The sequence below is a fragment of the Miniopterus schreibersii genome (assembly GCF_964146895.1).
Source record: "Miniopterus schreibersii genome assembly, chromosome: 3".
Classification (NCBI taxonomy): Eukaryota; Metazoa; Chordata; class Mammalia; order Chiroptera; family Miniopteridae; genus Miniopterus; species Miniopterus schreibersii.
Genome location: NC_138103.1, coordinates 87,942,393 through 87,960,677, shown reverse-complemented (window position 1 = coordinate 87,960,677; position 18,285 = coordinate 87,942,393). Strand labels below are relative to the sequence as shown.

Genomic DNA, 18,285 nt, shown 5'->3' with positions numbered 1-18,285 from the left:
AACTCGCTTCTCTTTCCGTTTATTTTCCTTTTCAGCAAGTGGCAATAGATTCATTCCCATTATTCATGCTGAAACGCCTGGTGTTATGGGTGAGTCATCCCTTTCTCCCACACTCTCTTGGCCAATCCATCAGCAAATGCTGTAGACTCTAAAATCAAAATGTGTACGATCTCTTCAACTAGTCTAAACCACCATCATCCCTCAACTTGACCCTGACATCGCTACCTCATCTGCTTCTTCCAACTTGTGTTCCTCCAAACTGTTGTAGTCACCACCATCCTTCCAAGGCTTAACCCAGTTCATCCCACTCTTCCCTAAAACCCTGAAGGTCACTAAGTGTGCAGCTCCTGAGTCTGGTGTAGAATGCCCTGGTCTCTACGATCTGCCTCCCTTTCTATGCCTTGCATGGGCCTCCCTTTTGTTCTCTACATTCCAACTGCCCTGTACTCTTAGAAAATCTCAACCTCTTGCTAAACTTCTGTCTGAAATGACCAATAGGCCAGCAATAGGCCTCATTTTTCCCAGGTCTCTGAAATTCACCGCTAAATCTATTGTCACTCTTTACCCAATATCTAACGTCTTTATACCCACAGTATCTTCCAACTTATATATATTTGTCTGTGCATGTGTTTATTGTTTAAAATTTCCCTAACTGGAAGGAAAGCTCCATGAATAAAACTTGGTCTGTTTTATTGTCTACCAAATCCAACACCTAAGGATCTTCGTCCTGAATGTTTAATTTAAATGGCTCCTGAATGCATTTTCATTAAAAAGACCCTGTTCTTTAGTGGAAGATTTCTCTGGCTTTATTGTTGTCTAAACTTCTGATTGCACAAAGATTTTGCAATGATGTTCTAGTGGTTTCTCTTTGTTCTTCCAAGTATATTTTGATAGTAGATGAGAGTAAGAGCAGGGGGACAAATAATTGGTTAACACTGTCACAGGAATATTATATTACTGGGCTGAAGTTACAAATTAGGATAATATTTCTTATTTTTAAAAATACTTCCAGGTTATTTTTAGGTACCGATTATGTGACACAATGGCTGCTGCAACTACTACTCCCCTTGATTTAATAAGTAAGTTGATTATCTTGAATGTGCTTGGGTCATCTTGAGCCAAGAGCCCTCCACTTAGACATGAACAACACATAAATGCCCCTAAAATAATTAAAAACAATAAAAAATCAAACAGCAACAAGTCAAAATGAAGCAATACAATTCCAAGCAGCCATTAATAATAATATAGATCTTAACCAAAGACTTTTAAGGAAAAAAATAGAAAGATTATATCACAAAACACATAGGAAAATTTTCAGAAATCCCATTTTAAAAAGATCTCTTTTTCCTGAAAGTTTTTCTCATTAACCCTGTCCCCCATTAACATTTTCCTGCTTCCCTGCATCTCCTCTCTCTACTTCTCTCTGGACTGACTGGCCATTCTAGTCTAGTCTCTTCAATATTTCCCTCAAAATCAATGTTACAATTGTTAACATTTTTACTTAAGTTCTTTCCTCTCTTACTATTTTTGTAAGAAACCTTCAGGAAAACTTTTGCATTGACCTTATTATTTTCTAGCTAACCCATGAGGTTGCCATTGCTAATAACACTTTTGAAATGCCTTTTATTGAAATACTCTGATCAAGAGCTACATAAGAAAACCATTTTCATTACTTTATTGCCGTGCCTTTTGTATCACCGTTAAATTCTGAAATCAAACTCTTGGCATCAATCAGAATGCAATCAGTCTGCCAGAGACAGAATTGTGAAGTGGTTTGTTGTTTTTGTTTGGCCCAGGAGAGAGGTATTGCATGTTTTGAATACAAAATACTTAAAGTTGCAAACTAAAAGTACAGTTTCCTTGGCTTATACAGAGAACAAAAAGAAAAATACTAAGGAGTTATGTGCTGACTGAAAATAAGAGAGTCCCAGCTTCGAAAAATGCATGTCATTCCTCTTTCAATAAGTGGAACACTGTGGCATTCCACCCCTGAACACAGATGCCAGCCGTTTATCTTCTAAATGCTCCAATATGGTGAATTTTGACTCAGTATTTCTCAGAATGAAACTCTTTAAAAAATTTTGACTATGTACTAAAATGAAAAATTTGTTAAAATATCAGTAACATATTAGAAACGCTTGTTTTCACCTTGGCTGTCAGAACAAAAGAGTGGGTTCTCCAAGTACAGGGAAGAAACAAGTCTCCAGTGATTGTATTGTGTCTTATTTTAAGCCAAAGCAGCCTAAGCTTTATGAAAATTTTAATTTAAAAATCAATAGAAATATTCTAACCACACTGGGGTCTCAGGCTCAGGGCAAAATTTCAAATGTGCTAAAAATAATATTTGCAGTATCTGCTGCACAATTAAGTTTGAAATTTTCATAAGATGCAATTTTTCCTTATTAAAATGTTAGCCACCAACAAAGGGTATACATGGGTATGTGTGTGTTTGAACAGAGAACACATGAATCATTGAAGAATGATTATATTGTTTTTAGTATTAACTAACAATATAATTCAATTATACATGTTTATTCACCAATTACCAGAGTTGTTATTGTCAGTAAAGCAAAACTCTTCATACATTTGACTAATTATATGACAGTGTTTGACAACATACTACTATGTCAATGAATAGTGCCATGCCTTAAGAGAAAATATAGTTAGGTAAAAATGACAGCAAATATGAAATGTTGTAAAGTTTGCACATCTCTTAAAATTTTATGTATACATTTCATGTAAAATATATTTCCTTACCTAAGATGATTTCTGTGACATAATGTATATCTGAAATCCTCGCTTGCCAGAGAAAGAACTCAATATTAGTTAATAACTTTTCACGCAACCCCAAGTAGCCATCTCTGACTTCACACTGTAAAGTGAGAAATAACGATGTTACTTTATTATGATCTCTTCTGCTAATGATAATAGAGAAACAGAATCCTGTTTATGACCCTGCTACTTATTTGTAATGGCTGCATTTTTTTTTAAGCAAGGGGCACTATACAATTCAGGTACAGATATTAGATTGTTATTTCTGTACATTTGGTAATTATCTTATAGTTTTTGCCATATGTAAATATAAAGCTCTTTAAAAAGTGACTGGCCCACAGCAGGTGCTTTATGAGTTAGAGTAATTCTCACTAGCTTTTAAAAAACAAATTGCCATATCTCCGTGGCTTAATCCATTTTGATTGTATTTCTTGCTCACCTTGGATGGCGGTATAGATACACCTGCCTTTCAGACAGCCCTTCTCCAAGGGAAAGGGGTGACTCAGACATCCAGGCGTCTCTCACTGGTCAGTTTCTCCGTCTTGGACTTTCAGCATTTGAATAGACACAGAGTACCCAAAATAATTCTAAGGGTAAGTATTAGAGGGACTTTGTATCTCTTCTGTTCACCTTGCTTTGGCCAGCCCCACCCTAACTGCGAAGGAGGCTTGCAAATGTAATTTTTCTATGCTCTTGAGGAAAGGAAACTATTCTGGTACACATCTACCTAGTTTCATCCAAATAAAAGAAAAAAAAATGCTGTCAGGTGAACGAATCTTTCTACCAAGCCTGTTTCCATACAAAATGCCTATGTATTCGATAGGAGTTCCTCTGAACCTTTGAATCAAGTCAGAGCACTTAGGAGGAGAAAAGAAAATCTTATGTACAAAGGTAAGAAATTATCTCTACTTTGATGACTCCTTTCCTTTCTTAACGAAGGGGAGGTGGTATTTATGGATTAATATAATCTAGGGAATTTAAAAAATCACTGTATTGGAAACTATAATTGTGTAGCAATATTCTTACTTGAAATTGAACCATTTTCCTAGTATTCGAGCAGTTGAAAGCAATGCCCCAAAAAATACTGAATTAAAAAAAAAAAATGATTTACCTAATCTAATTATTAATCCCTAATTAATATAAACAGGAATATTTTATCTTTAACTATGAGACATTGTCAGGTAGGGGAAAATTTCCATTTACCCCTTTTAGTCCTTTTGGCTGTTCTAATAATTAAATAGACATAAGACAGATTAACAGGAGAAAACAAACTTCAGTTTTGGATGTATGGGAGCCCATAGAAATATGATTCTCCCCAAAGTGACTAAATCAGGCAACTTTTATACATTTTAGATAAAGAAGTAAATTTGTGAAGAGCTGACAAAACAAAGAAACTTAGGCATGGTTACTAATTAGCGAAGGAACTAAGCAGTTTGTTTACACAGCCTTGTCTGCCCTGCATTTCCAGTCTCTGGCAATAAGGATGTCTCACTACCTGTCGGTTCAGGGAGGTTACCTTTCACATGAAAGATTTATTTCCTGCTTTCAGGGGGACAAAGAGGAGGGTCAAAGTGTCCTCTTTGCACAAGCTGTTTTTCAAGTAACTTTAATACAAAATAATGAATATGCCAAAGTGTCATATCTTGTGGTGGTCTGCCTAGCACTCCATCAACATCAAAATGCTAAAAAAATAAGAAGACTAATCTGCATGCATTTTAGACTTTTATTCCAAGGAACATTTTCTTTAAATATCTTTTTTTGCTCTGCTATGAATTAATAGATTTCATTAGAGAAAAGTACAAATGCATTTTCAGTATTCCAGATTTTCAATTCCTTTTTATTATTCCACTACTATCTTGGATGTGAAGTTGATATAAATATTAATGAAAATAATGGGTTTTATGTTTCTTATTCCATACACAAAACCTTAAGGGTCATTGAAGTAATCTTTGAAAAATATTTAGTGTTTTCAAAAGTGTCGCTAAAATGGACTAATCATGAAAGAATGAATAGCTGAAAACACACATTCTTGTAATTTAGTAGATTTGTTAAGTGGAAGCTCTGATTAAACTATATATACTTTACTATTGTAATTAGCTAGTTATTAATAATAAGAAAGAAGCAAAGGAAGGCTAGACATTTTAGGCATGTCATTTGGGCAGCTTCATCAGGAAGCTGCAATTTCACACTCCCCAGAGAACCATTGGCCCATTCCCTGCAGAATCACTGGGGGAAGGGGTCCAACAAAGGGGAGATAGACACATGCAAGGTGAAGTTGGGATGACATAGGGAAGGTTGCTGTCGATCAAGCCTAGGAACAGAGATCATTGCCAGAGTAGGCAGGACCACTGCAAGACCATGATAATTTGGGGATACATAATCTCACAAACAAAGGAATTCTCTTTCTCAGCTCTTGTCTCACTCTTGGCTCTCTAGTTCTTTTGGCTTTGCTCCTGCCTGTATTCCCTCCGTAGCCACATGGCACATGGCCATAGGGACCCCACACACAATGGACTAATGAACTGCAGCTGGGAACACAAACTAAGCTAACCTGATGCTAGATTGGATTGCTCCAACATGGAACAGAAACTCTGGACACTGGCTTTGATTCTAGTCCTATTGAAGCCACAGCTACACTTCTTCCTTGGGAGGACAAAGGGAAATGGGGCCTTGGAAATTTAGGGATGTAATTCAATAGAAATAAAGCTATGTACAATATCCCATCCTCCCCTGTGAGTCTCAGAAAATTATTCATCTTGGTATATTGCAAGAAGCCACTCCCACAAGCAACAGGTGGTGATGAGGGTTTCTCCCCACTGATAACATTTATATAGATGATCTAAGGTTAACAACAACAACAAAAGTAACCATTAATTTTTGTACATTGTATACTTTGTTAGACACATATTCAAATATGGGGTTAATGTAGGAGAAGGCCTGGAAGTTCTCAGCTTCAGGGCTGGAAAATACGTTATTTTCTTTATGTTTTCCAAGTACATTATTTTGTTTGTTTCTATATGGCAACCCCAGATGGAGAAAGTGTGAATGCTGAGAAGTAACGTGAATGCTTCTTGTCATGATCTCTCCCTCCCCCACTCTCTCTAGATTATGTAATAATATTAAGAAATGTAGGGGAGGAAAAATAATTTCCCTTTACCATTCTACGTTCTTGGCTGAGAATCCCCTGGAGTAAAAGGCAGATTAATAGGAGAAAATTAGAAATTTAATAACATGTCTACCTCTTGCATAGAAGGGAGATACACAGGGAAACTGAATAACGCACTGAAATGGTGGAAGGAGTCACCTTGAATACCATCTCCAGCTAAAGACAAAAGAAGATGTGGGATCCAGCTATAGAGGGATATCAGAAAAAGAACAGTAAATGGGAGATGACTGTTACAAAGATTTAAGTCAGTTGACTTCTCCATTAATAAAAGCCCTACTGATTTATTTCCTCATCTTTCTCTTCTTGTATAGCGGGACACTCCCTAACAAGTGGAGACTGCACTTGTAAGTGCAAATTTCTCTTACAAAAGGGTAACTTCTGCCTGGTTTTCAGGGCTTCTGCCAAAGAGGCATATTTTGGGGTGGTACATTGAGGTCCCTCTCAGAAACTCACAAAAATGTTGCTGCACCTTCTAACACAAGTGTATAGTTTCAAGGGACTTATTTTGCATTTCTAAATTTCTTTAAAAAAACACAACTTAACCAAGAGTCTTTATTTTTTATTCTGAACGTTTTCCTTTATCATTCAAAAACCTCTTGAGGTTGGAAAGGAACAAAGCTGTAGGGGAATAATCAAGTGTTCAAGAAAATAATCTTCTGTTGTTGCAAAAACAACAAAACACTCAAGTAACTGCCTCCTAAATTATCGTACTAAGAAATAAGAAAAGAAGCTCAAAATGGTATACATCCCAGCCTTCCAAAGCAATGTGGAAGGATTAGAGGGAACCTGGCTTGAGGGGGTCTGTAGGAAAGCTACCAGTTAAGAGGGCATTTGGCAAATCTGCCTGCTGCTTTTGGCTGCTAGGTCAGCACCAGCACTCATGTCCTTCCTTCAGCCCTACATCCTGCTTTTGTGCATATAGTGTGGACATTTCAGTCTATTGTTTTAAATGTGTAATCTTTCCTGTATCAGTTCAGCTCTTTTTTCATGCTTGTCTTTGCTGTTCTTGCCAGTGTGCCTGTTCGAGCCGAGCTGCAAATAAAGAAATGTGGTTTTGTTTTTTAAATATAGTTGCTATGTTTGACACCCTCCCCCCAGAACATTTCTCTTTAGGAGCTCGCTCTAGTCAAAAGATGTCTACTTCTAACCTGCACCCCTGAACTCTTTCTTAAAAATTGTTTTCAGGACTAATGTCAATTAGTATTTCCAGACCAATCATAAAAGGCCAGATGTTCTATGTCTATGTCATTATTCATTGCAACCGTACGTGCTGGACACATATTGCACGTAAGCCCTGTACAGGGCATTAGGGATACAGCAGTGAGCACGGCAAACTGGCTTCGGGACTTTGTGAAGGTAACAGTGTATGGGGATAGATGAAAGGTTAAATGAGTCAGAACAGTTAGCACTTGTTCACAAGTTCCTAAGTGCCAGACACAGTTCTAAGCAATTTAATATGGCTTATGTAACAATTCTTATTACATACATGTGTGGGGGAGAAAAACAATATTTTTCCTCCTACCTCTTTTAAATTCTTCTGGCTGGACTCATAATCAGATAAACATGAGAGATAAACAGGAGAAAATGCCCAAATGCATTATGTATGTACACAGATGGGTTCCATAAGACTATGGGGCCTGAGCACAGATCAGACGGTTAAGGCTTGATGCCATCATCTTGAGCTAAGGATGGAGGTGGTGGTTGGGAACTCAAAGGCAGAAATGAGTTGGGGTTCAGAGTGAGCCGCCCCAAGATGGGCATCTGTGGTATGCAGATTAATTTGAGCTGAAGGCAATTTTAGTTCAAGTTCAAGACAAACCTCTGTCCCTTACTTTAACGACCTAGAACTGAATTAGGGACCGTATGCAAAATAAGAACTTAGCAGATAGGACCTTTTTGACTTATTTATAGGGCAGGGCAAGCTTCTATTTATGAAAGGTCTGTTCGTCTTATCCTGCAATGGCCCTTTGAAGCCCTCAAGGCACATCACCATATCCCTAGCTCAAGATGACTTATATCTCTCAGTCCCCCTTGCTATCTCTGAACCTCTCCAGCTATGGAGTCTCTGACTCTCTTAGGAATGCAGGGTTCCCATACATATGTATGTACTAAATTTAGTCATTTTTTTCCTTGCTAATCTTTCTCGTGTCTATTGCATTATTAGGCCAGCCAGAAAAACCTTGAGGGTAGAGGAAGGTTTCTCCCCCACAAAGGCAATTCACATGGAGATAGAAAAGCAAATGTTTGGCAAATAAATGCTTGCTGGGCCATCTTTAACAGTGGTGTTGAGAGGATTTGGATCAAACAAGAACTGCTAGGTTTCTCCCTGTCTGTCATAGTAGTCGATACTAAACTATAGATATAATACCTCCGTTCTTGGAGCATGTTCTCTGTCTAAATTGTAAGCAATTGTGGGGAGGTCAAACATTCTTTCTGAGGCTTTGGTTTCTTAAAAATAAACCCTCTTAAAATAATCACTATGCCCTCCCCCCAAAATATCCCAGGGTGGCAAACCCTGTTTCCTCTCATATTTGAGATTAATTCCCTTTACAAATGGGAAAACTAAGGCATAGAGAGTTTGAATAACTTTTCTGAGGTTTTATATGTACTGAATGGTTTTGAACCGTAGCAGTCTGAGTCCGCCATATATGTGTGTGCATATGTGTGTATACAATTCACATACACATAATATGGGCATACATTGTATTTGCATATTTTGTATGGATACATATTTGTATATATAAACAAATTATAAATATGTTTATAGGAAATATATTTAATATAAAATATTAATTAACACCATATTGGTGTGTATCTGTGTGTAATATGCCTCCAGACTTACCTGTGTATACATACGTATATGAATATATATGAATATTATCTAAGGTGGACCTGAGTACTGTCTATTTTAAGGTGAGCCAGATCATTCTAATTTGCCCTCAGGGTTGATAAATACTCACCTGGGAGGAAACGGCTATGGGCTGAGTCTTGGGAACCAAAACAGAGATAGCTGAATACAACTTAATTTTCAGTCTCTAAAGAAAAGAAATGTTCATTTGTCTAAGTTTTCTTTCTTTTGGCTCATATGTACATAGTTGCCACAATAATTTCTTTATTAAGGTATGGGAAATTTTTTTTGTAAATACCTCAGGTGAAGGTACTACCTTTCATCTACCTCCTATTTAATTTTTTTGTGTGTCCCCCTTTCAGAATGCAATCACAAATGTTGCTTTTATAAATCTTTTAGGCCAATGATATGTGAGTCTGAATTACTTTTCAAGAGGTTATTTGAAAGTATTTCGGGCAAATAGTCAGTTTTGAAGAGCAATGCAATCAACTACTGCAAAAACAGAGACAACTAGAGAGATACACTTGTTTCAGTATATTTCTTAAAAAACCAACGATTTGACAATGGCTGTTACAAGAATTCTTGTCTGTACTGAAGAGACACATGACACAGCAACACAGAAATGGAATCTGCTTCAAAAGGCACGTTCTAAGGCATTGAGTTCCTGGAATTCTCAGCCTGGGTTCTAGAATTTTGGCTGAAAATATTACTTTGGAATAGTTAGTTGAGACAGTTTTTAGACTTAGGCAGGATTTTATGTTTTTGTGCTGATGTGCGTTCAATTCCACAACCCAGTAAGACCAAAAGAAACTTATTGGTTAAGAAGCAAAGAACTAGTGTTTTTTGGAGAAACGTGTACTTAATCTTGCCTCTTTATATTATTCTAGTCACGAACGGTTTGCAATATAATCTCCTTTCAGCTGCTGTAAAGAATTTTGACCCCCGAGATTGTTCACAAGCCATTTCCCATTTTCACTGCTTTCCCAAGGCCTGCCTTCCACCCTCCCTTGTTCTACTTTTGATTTCACTATTTTCTGAAAATCCACAGGTTCCTGTCTGCAGAGAGCGCAAAGTGAGTGCAATTAGTTGTTAATTAAGAGAACTAGGAGAGACTGTCTCAGCCCCAATGTGGCCCAGCTGCTGGGCAGTTGCTGCCGACCCAAACCTTCGTCCTGTTTCTCTGTGAGTCTGACTCAAGTTCTAACCTGCGGGTCTTCTGGTCCCCAGGCCCTCAGCTCACATCATCATCGAGGCCACACAAGACACTGCGTTTCCTTTTGCTGGACTCCAGAGGGCAACGGTTCCATAACCTCTGCTGAGGCGTTCAGTCCATTGATCTTGCTGGGAAGCCTCTTAGAAGCTGGCAAAGAAGGTAAGACCTTGGGAAGCACAGTCCAGGGCCTTCAAGGGGAAGCAGAGCACATATTCAGTGTCTTAAATTATTGGCAAAAGTAAGTTCCTCTCTTCCAGCTTAATTATCAACACACACACACCCAGATAGTGCCTGAACACAGATCCAGCGTAGTTATTATGTTTACTTTGTCAAAAGTTTGGAAATAACAAAAGTAAAACCAGTGAATCACCGTAGTAGTAATGAGTAAAGTTTTATTGTGCACATACCAAAATGACAGTTTGCAAGCCGGGAGCACTCCAACCAAAACATGGAATGACCATCAGGAGGGTATTGTTTGAAAGCGGCTTATGCAGTGAGGAGGCAATGGCTGTTCTTCCTTCACGGTGATTGGTTATAACATGAGAATTTTCTTCAGTCGTAGGGAATTGGTTAGTAGTTACCTCAGATCAGTTCTAGGAGGCAACTTAATTTTCTCTTATGATTTCCAGAGGCATAAACAAGAATTAACCCAGGTCCATTTAGTCTTGCAAAATAAGCTAAATTGAGCTTTGCTTGCATGACTACACTGGTTTTGTGTGCTCAGGGAATTTTAAGGCTGCTCTGTGTTTGTTTTCTATTTGACTGACTTCTAATTCTTTCCATTTAAGAGATTTATGTAAAATGTTATCAAAACGAAATGGAGGCTCAGCTGTCTTGTTGGTCCTCCAGCCCTTCTCTCGTCATAGTGTCTTGTTGGTCCTTCCCCGATCCTCATTTGTGTCTTAAATTGGAACCAGCTCTGCTGTTTTCTCTCTTTGGCCACGGCTATACGGGCTGCAGAAACTTCTCAGTCTTGTTTTCACTGATTAAAATTCCACCCTCATAACAGTCTTTATTTCCATGGTTTCAGTTTATGATTTTCCTAGTTTGATGCTTTATGGATCCAAACAACAGTGGAAATTAGCAGGGTCTCGTACCTCTTCAAGTTGGCTTCTGGCAGGTACCTGAATCTACTGGTACATTTCTTTCTTTTTAAAATTTTAATCTGTTAGTGCTCTGGAAGGTTTGTAACCTACCACCAGGTTTACTAACTGAGAGTGTCTTTCACATTACACAAAATGATGATCTCTGAGTCCTTCCTGAATCACCTTGTCAACAATTCCTATCGGTTGCAGACATCTGGAATTTTACTCTTTAATGACACCAACCATATTGGAGGCAGAAAAATCCTCAGGTTTATATCAACAGTCACAATCATATAAATATTATTTATACTTACTCAATTAGAATTGTAATTAAATAAGTAAATATTTCTAAGTGTATTAAAGTATAGAATAAAATCCTTACTAAAATAAATGACAGATATCCACAAACATTGTTTTGCTCAGTGCAAATATCTGTGGTGGTTTGAGGGGGGCATGAAGCTCATTAGTGTATTAAGTACCTTTGAAAGCTGTAGAGTGAAGAGCAGCTGGGAAAAAGGGATCAGAAAATGGAGACCAGGTGTGCAGAACCTAGGGCTAATTTAAAAGCTGTGAAATTATGTTCCGACATAAACACCCAAGCAAAACTCATCATGCAACACGTGAGTAAACAGTGTTTACTAAAATCAGTATACACAATGGTGACAAATAATAAACTCCCAGAAGGAAAATCTTTCGTAAACATAGTTAAACAGGTGTTAATAGACGAAATTAAAATAAATATCCAGCTGGCTCTATTTATCTATTTTAATTTCCTATGAACCATAATTTTCCCTGATATTAGAAAAATGTTGTTAAAGCAAGGTTAATTGTACTTCCAAGTAGATACGTGATTTATGTGGATATAAAAATAAAAATGTTTGATAATAATTCCCTCCTGAAAATAACTTAAAATTAATTTTAAAAGAGTACCTTCTTATCAGGAGTGAAAAGCCCTAAAGTAGATTGTTATCTTTATTGTGGCTCATATAAAAATTACTATCGCAACTTCTAAAACTTTTGCTGTCACCTCATTAAGACTGTTAAAATGGCATAGGCATGGAAATGACTGATGAATACGCTGTAGTAGTCTGTTCTTAGAAGCCAGGATCGTTAATCTCTACAGTCACCTCACCTGTGATTATATTCGCTCTCTAAAATACTGAAAATCAGAGAGAAAATGGCATTTTGGTATAATTGAGATTATGTTTATTCATAGAGTATTTTGTTTTCTTATGAGCTGCAAGACTAAAAATAAAGACTGAAAATTTTAGCAAAATACTGACATATTTCCATGTGTCTAAATATTGATTATATTTTATGTTTCACTCTAAATATTGGATAAAATTTAGTTTTAGCTACAAAATATATATATTATGTTGCCCCATTATTTTTGAAGCTATTCACTATAGCATTCCAGAGTTAGAATATTGTCTCTTTTAAAAAGAGAAAATAAATATAGCAGAGAATTTTAGAATTGGAAGAAATTAAAATAATGTTGGCTAACATTAGTATTTGTGGCCAAGAATTTTAAGAATAAAAAAGATCATTTTTATAAATCATATGTGGTATTTATGACCAAGTATAACAAGGACCTCTGCCTTATGCAATAAATGCCATTAATTTTTTTCTCAATATAACAGCCCTAAACTCTAAGATTATGAAAATTAAAATGAGAAACTTTACAAGGGACTAACTGCTAGTCTCATTACTGGGCAGCACATTCTTCAAAGTTCTACTAATTGGAATCATAAAATAAATTACATAATAAAATTTTTAAAATTAGAGAAAATGCTATATTTTGCTGAAGGTATGATTTATCATGCATATCCACTAAAACACTTTTGTAACTGTAGAAAAATGTAGAGAAAGTTGTATAAAACAATTTTTATCTCCATTCTAAATTTACGTAAAAATTAAAATGAGAAATAATCCTATCTTTAATTTAGAAATAATTAAAATAGAATTATAGTTAACAAATTGGAAGAGAATCCACATAAATTATATAATTTAATGGAAGAATATAAAACTTTATCAGAATAAATGAAAAGTAACTCTGCAGTATCAAAAAATATAAAGCTTACTATCATAAAAGTTTATTTCCCCAACTTAATACACTATAAGCTAAATACATTTTTCAATAAAATTAAAGAGTAATTTTGTTTTTAGACAAATTCTAAATATATGTTAAATAGTAGATATTCAAAAACAACCCAGAAAACTTAAAAAGAAGCACAACAGGAGCATTGTTTTAGTAGTCATTGATGATGTTATCTTGATCACCCTGTAGATTTTCAGTTGATCTATTTTCCAGTTCACTGTTTGTCTTGTTTTTTTAACCTGCCATTAAATAATCAATTCTTTCCTAAATTTAGATTATTTTTTAGTTCTAGAATTTCCATTTAGTTTTTTTGTATAGATTATAGTGCTGTGGTAAACTTCTACATCCTTTCAACGATTTTTGAACATATTCACAGTTAAAGTCTATTACTGATAACTTCAATATCACAGTTCTATGAAGATCTAATTTTATTATCTTTATGTTCTCCTATTCTGGCATTTTGAAAAATTATGTAAGTCATGAATACTACTTCCTTCTAGTGAATATTTACTAACCTATCCTTTCTAATAGCTAAACTGGAGATACATTAATTCAATCTCATACTGACTAAACTGATTCCAGGCTGGGTTATAGTTCTTATAATACTCAATTTACATCTTGGCTGCCTTATTTCTAGTCTGTAGACCTCTCAGAGTCTCAACCGAGAACATGGAATATTTACCAGGTTACTATCTGGAACTTCATGGGGAAACGGGATTGTTTTGTCAGTTTCAAAGGGAGCACAGTGTTATGTACATTTTACCACAATAAAAAAAATGCAGATTTGTCAGTAGTCAAGAAAATTATATTTTTTACATATTTCATACTGAACCTTATTTACAAATTCTACCACAGTGAATGTAATCTCAATCAGATTTAACATCTGTGAACATATTAGTCATTCTTTCCATTTCAGTGTCATAAATATTCATTTTCTTCCTTCAGCCATTTGGACTCAGGTATAAAAAAATGCTATCTGATGCTGCATTGAGGAGGGCCAAAAATAAATTAAATTATATGTTATTTGTCAAACACAGTAAGCAAAGTAAAAATAAAGATAATTTATTATAAATAATTGAAAGACCGTAACTGTGGAAGAGGTCTTAGATAAGATGGATGGTCCTTGAAAGAAAACATAAATGTTTCCATGCTAATTCAGATTTTTAAACAGAGAGAACGGTTTACCATCAATAATGGTGTAAACATATTTGAATCATTTTATTAAGTGCTCAAATATTTAAAAACATACTTAAGATATATTAATAGCAGACCATTCAAAATTCGAAATATTTTCTTTATAGGCCATTTTTGTCAATTCACAATTTCAGCTAAAATGTTATAAGACTTTCTCCTTCATTTATTCTGCAATGATAATGCCTTTTGGTCTATTTTCCTGGTTCAGCAAAATACAAATTCCAAAGTCTGTAAAACTACATGGAAAACAATTTTATGTCAGTTTCGAATGGGTCATTTTTATTTTCCTACTATAGGGGAAAGCTTATTTTGCATCTAGTGGAGTCATGTAGAGTGACAGTCTACAGTTCAAGGGCAGATGGGCAATATGTTTTGCAGCTATCTGAACATCGCTGGATTCCTTATGCCCTGTTGACACCTTTCTGTGGTATTTTACACAAATGCAGCACCTTGCACTGAAAGAAAAATGCAGCCACCTTCATAATGAAATCCCTTAACAGTATTTCAGTCAAGTAGCCGAAAGAATCAATATCCCTCTTTAACTACAGTTCCAAAATTACATGGTGAGGCAGAAAATAAAGCCTCTTGATTTGACTGGATCCTTTCCTGTGGTCACTGAAACTTCAGCTCTGGCTATGCCTAACCTGAGGATCTTTTGCTTCATGTCACCAACGTACTGTGATACTTGAATGTTATTTCTACTGAACAGTTTTATTTTTTATTAAAGAATCACCTCTAGTCTTCATTTTAAGCAAAAACAAACAGTGTGTAACTCTTACAAAAATACAAAATAGGGGACTATTACTAATTTAAAAGATAATCTTTATAAGATGAATCTAACAAGACATAGAACTCCCTGATTGTAATAAAGGAATGAAGAAGTCACTGGTAGTTTAGTGACTTAGCAATTACAAAAACCGGAGATCCAGAATTAAGAAGAAGAAAACAGAATACTAGCTAAGCCGTAATTATTTTGAACAGTCATATCGAAGTCTTACTTTCTGCGTATTGTAGTCTAACTTGTAAAAAGTCATTTTGCTTTCTCTTTGTGTTCATATTATGATTCCAGAATTATTGAAGGACATGAATATCTTTCAGTTTTTTATTCATGAGTTAGAAAGAGAAGTTTATTGATTTTTGGTCTACAGACATCTTTTTGTAATTGCTCTTCTTAAAAAATTTCAAATACATGTGTTTCAGTCCACAGACAGTTTCTCATGGTATAACAGGTTTATTATTTTCTATAGTCACCAAAGTTGTTTGTATCTACTCTACAAAGACAATCACTGAATAGACACAAATAGTTTTTTCCTAAGATCTAAATGAAGTCAACGTGTTTGTGTCTTTTTATCCAGATGCTTTTAATTTTTTAAAATTATTTTCTGTTTACATTTACAGACCTTTATAAATTGCACACTTTATATCACCAACATGTATAGTTGTACCTATGGATTATACCTAAGGACTGTATTTAATCTATTGACAATTAAGATTTTTTAAATATATATTTAAAATGATTATTATTCACCAGATGCAAAAACTTTGACATTATCAAGGTCACTTTGTGTAAATATTAAAAGGAACATTAGAAAATTAATTTCTCTTAATGATTGTCTGTTAACTGCTCCAAGTCATGATGAAACTAGTAGCAAGTAGTGTGGCAAAACTTAACTAATTTTTTAAATGATAATCACATAAAGTATTTTACGAGCAGCAAAGTTTTATTGCCCCAAGTGCTTAGGATCCAACTAAGGATAATTGGCCATTGTTCTGCTCTAGGGAATTTTATAATAACAATAATATTGCTATAAAATAATATAATGGCAGACAAAGTGGCAGTTCTCTGTATTGCTTGTGCCAAATTCTTGATAATTTTAAAAATAAGAACCAGATTGAAATGAGATACTCCTCTGGGGTTTTCATTTTAACATTTTTCTATGTAAATGGCATTTATCCCAAATGTTAGCATGAAAGACTTACTCTAAATTGAAATACAACAATTGCAAACTAAAATGCATTCATTTGCTTAGCATTTGATATTAAGGAATATTTATATAGATTTATTGCAACTATTAAAATCTAGATTAACATAGAAGAAGAATTTAGATAGGTTTATTTCAAGAACCAAACTGAGAAGAAAATGTGTAAGGTAATTTTCTAAGTTTCCGTCCACAAATAGACTAAAGAATTTTGCCATTTTCCATTAGACCATGTAGTTAACATGTAGTTTTAAAAAACAAGATAAAGAGATTCAGGAAAGTCTATAAATACAATTCAAACGTTCTGTTGTACCATGATACCGTGTTGTATTTTACACTAGAATTTTTTTTTTTTACAAAAAACTTACTGTTGGGTTTGTTTTACCTGGTTCTTTCAGAACTAAATGATTACTCAGTAATATGCTTCATTAAATCATAGCTGTAAGTTTAGGATTTAAAAAAATAAGCATAATAGTTTGGGACATGTTTTCCCCCAAAATATCTCTATACTCTTCAGAAATATCTAGTGTTTTCTCTCTCTTCTCTGTCCTTGTCTTACAAGTTTACCAGAAAAGCCTGCAATATAAGCTGGGTTTTTGTCAAGCATTTTTTACTGAAAAGCCAAGAGGGTCACAGAATCGTAATAAATCTAAACATCTCAGTGTTGGATTCAAGACTCCTTGTAGATCTTTTTAGAAAGGAATGAAGAGTAAGTACTGAGCCACGGGAAGACTGGGATTAAAGATAATAGACTAACTTCTAGCATTGTGATCATGGACAATTTAACTCACTATTTGAATTTGCTTTACTCATGTATATAAATTGAAATAATTCTATTTGTTAGCATGCTTTTAGTGACAACTTATAGAAAAGGCAACTTAAAAAAACTTTAACAATAAAGACCTTTATTAACTCACAAAGCGGGGAGTCTAGGGATGCTTCGGACTCCTGGTTGGAACCGCCTGCGCTCCGGCCCTGTTTCTCTCCTCCTGTCCTGTCTGCACGCTCTTCCATATCTGGCCGTGTCTCTCAGGCTGGCTTCCCTCATGGGCAGAAGTTCCTGGCCAGAAACCTCCAGCACCAAATGCTTCCTTAGTCACATCAGCAGGAAGCAAATAATACATATTTCTCTGGGTTTTCTCTTTAAGATTGAGAAAGTACAGGTTGTCCCCCAAAAATGTATACACATTTTAACAGCTGATAGCTCAATTTTGAAAATGAAATGTATTTAAATAAACACTGCCTTGATAATTATTTAAAGTATGTGTATACATTTGGAGGGGGGACACCCTATATATTTCAGGAAATCCATAGCAACACTGTTCTTGGACATTAATGACCAGAACTAGGCGACATAAACATTCTAGACCCAGTTGCTGGAAGGGACTATTACACCATTGTATCAGTCATATCTATCTCTTTGTCAGTTCTAAAGAGACATTAGGGAGTCAATATTTAAAATAATTCCAAATACTGAAATAATATTTGTAACCTGTCAAGTTTAGTGCATGTAATAAAATAGGTGTTCGGAATATTCGATGTTGCTCTTGATGCTGTTATAATTAGCTAGCTGCAGTTTCACACTCCCGGGGGAACACTGGCCTATTCCCTGCAAAGCATTGGGGCGGGGTGGGGGGGATCCTGCAAAGAGAAGATAGATTCATGACCAGTAAAGTTGGGGGAACTAGGGAAGATGTTTGCTGTCAATCACACCTGGGGATAGAGATCATAGGGCAGAATGGGTGCAGCCAGTGCAAGCCCATGAAAATTTGGGGATGCATAATCCCCTAAACAAAAGAGTCCATTCTCCCATTGCTCTTGTTGCTCTTGTTACACGTGACTCTTGGCTTGTGGGGCTCTTTTGCATTTTCCCCTCTGGCCCATGGCCATGCCAACCCCCCACACAATGGACTAATGAATGGACTGCATC

General features: G+C 35.6%; 1 protein-coding gene across 2 annotated transcripts in view; it reads left to right on the top strand.

Annotated features, from left to right (window-relative positions):
- Positions 1–18,285, top strand: part of CDH18 (cadherin 18) — a 624,577-nt gene that overhangs the window by 235,387 nt on the left and 370,905 nt on the right. For both annotated transcript variants that reach the window (XM_081131293.1, XM_081131290.1), the window contains exon 3: positions 10,014–10,158. The gene's annotated coding sequence lies outside the window, so the exon portion shown is untranslated. The remainder of the gene's footprint in view (positions 1–10,013; positions 10,159–18,285) is intronic.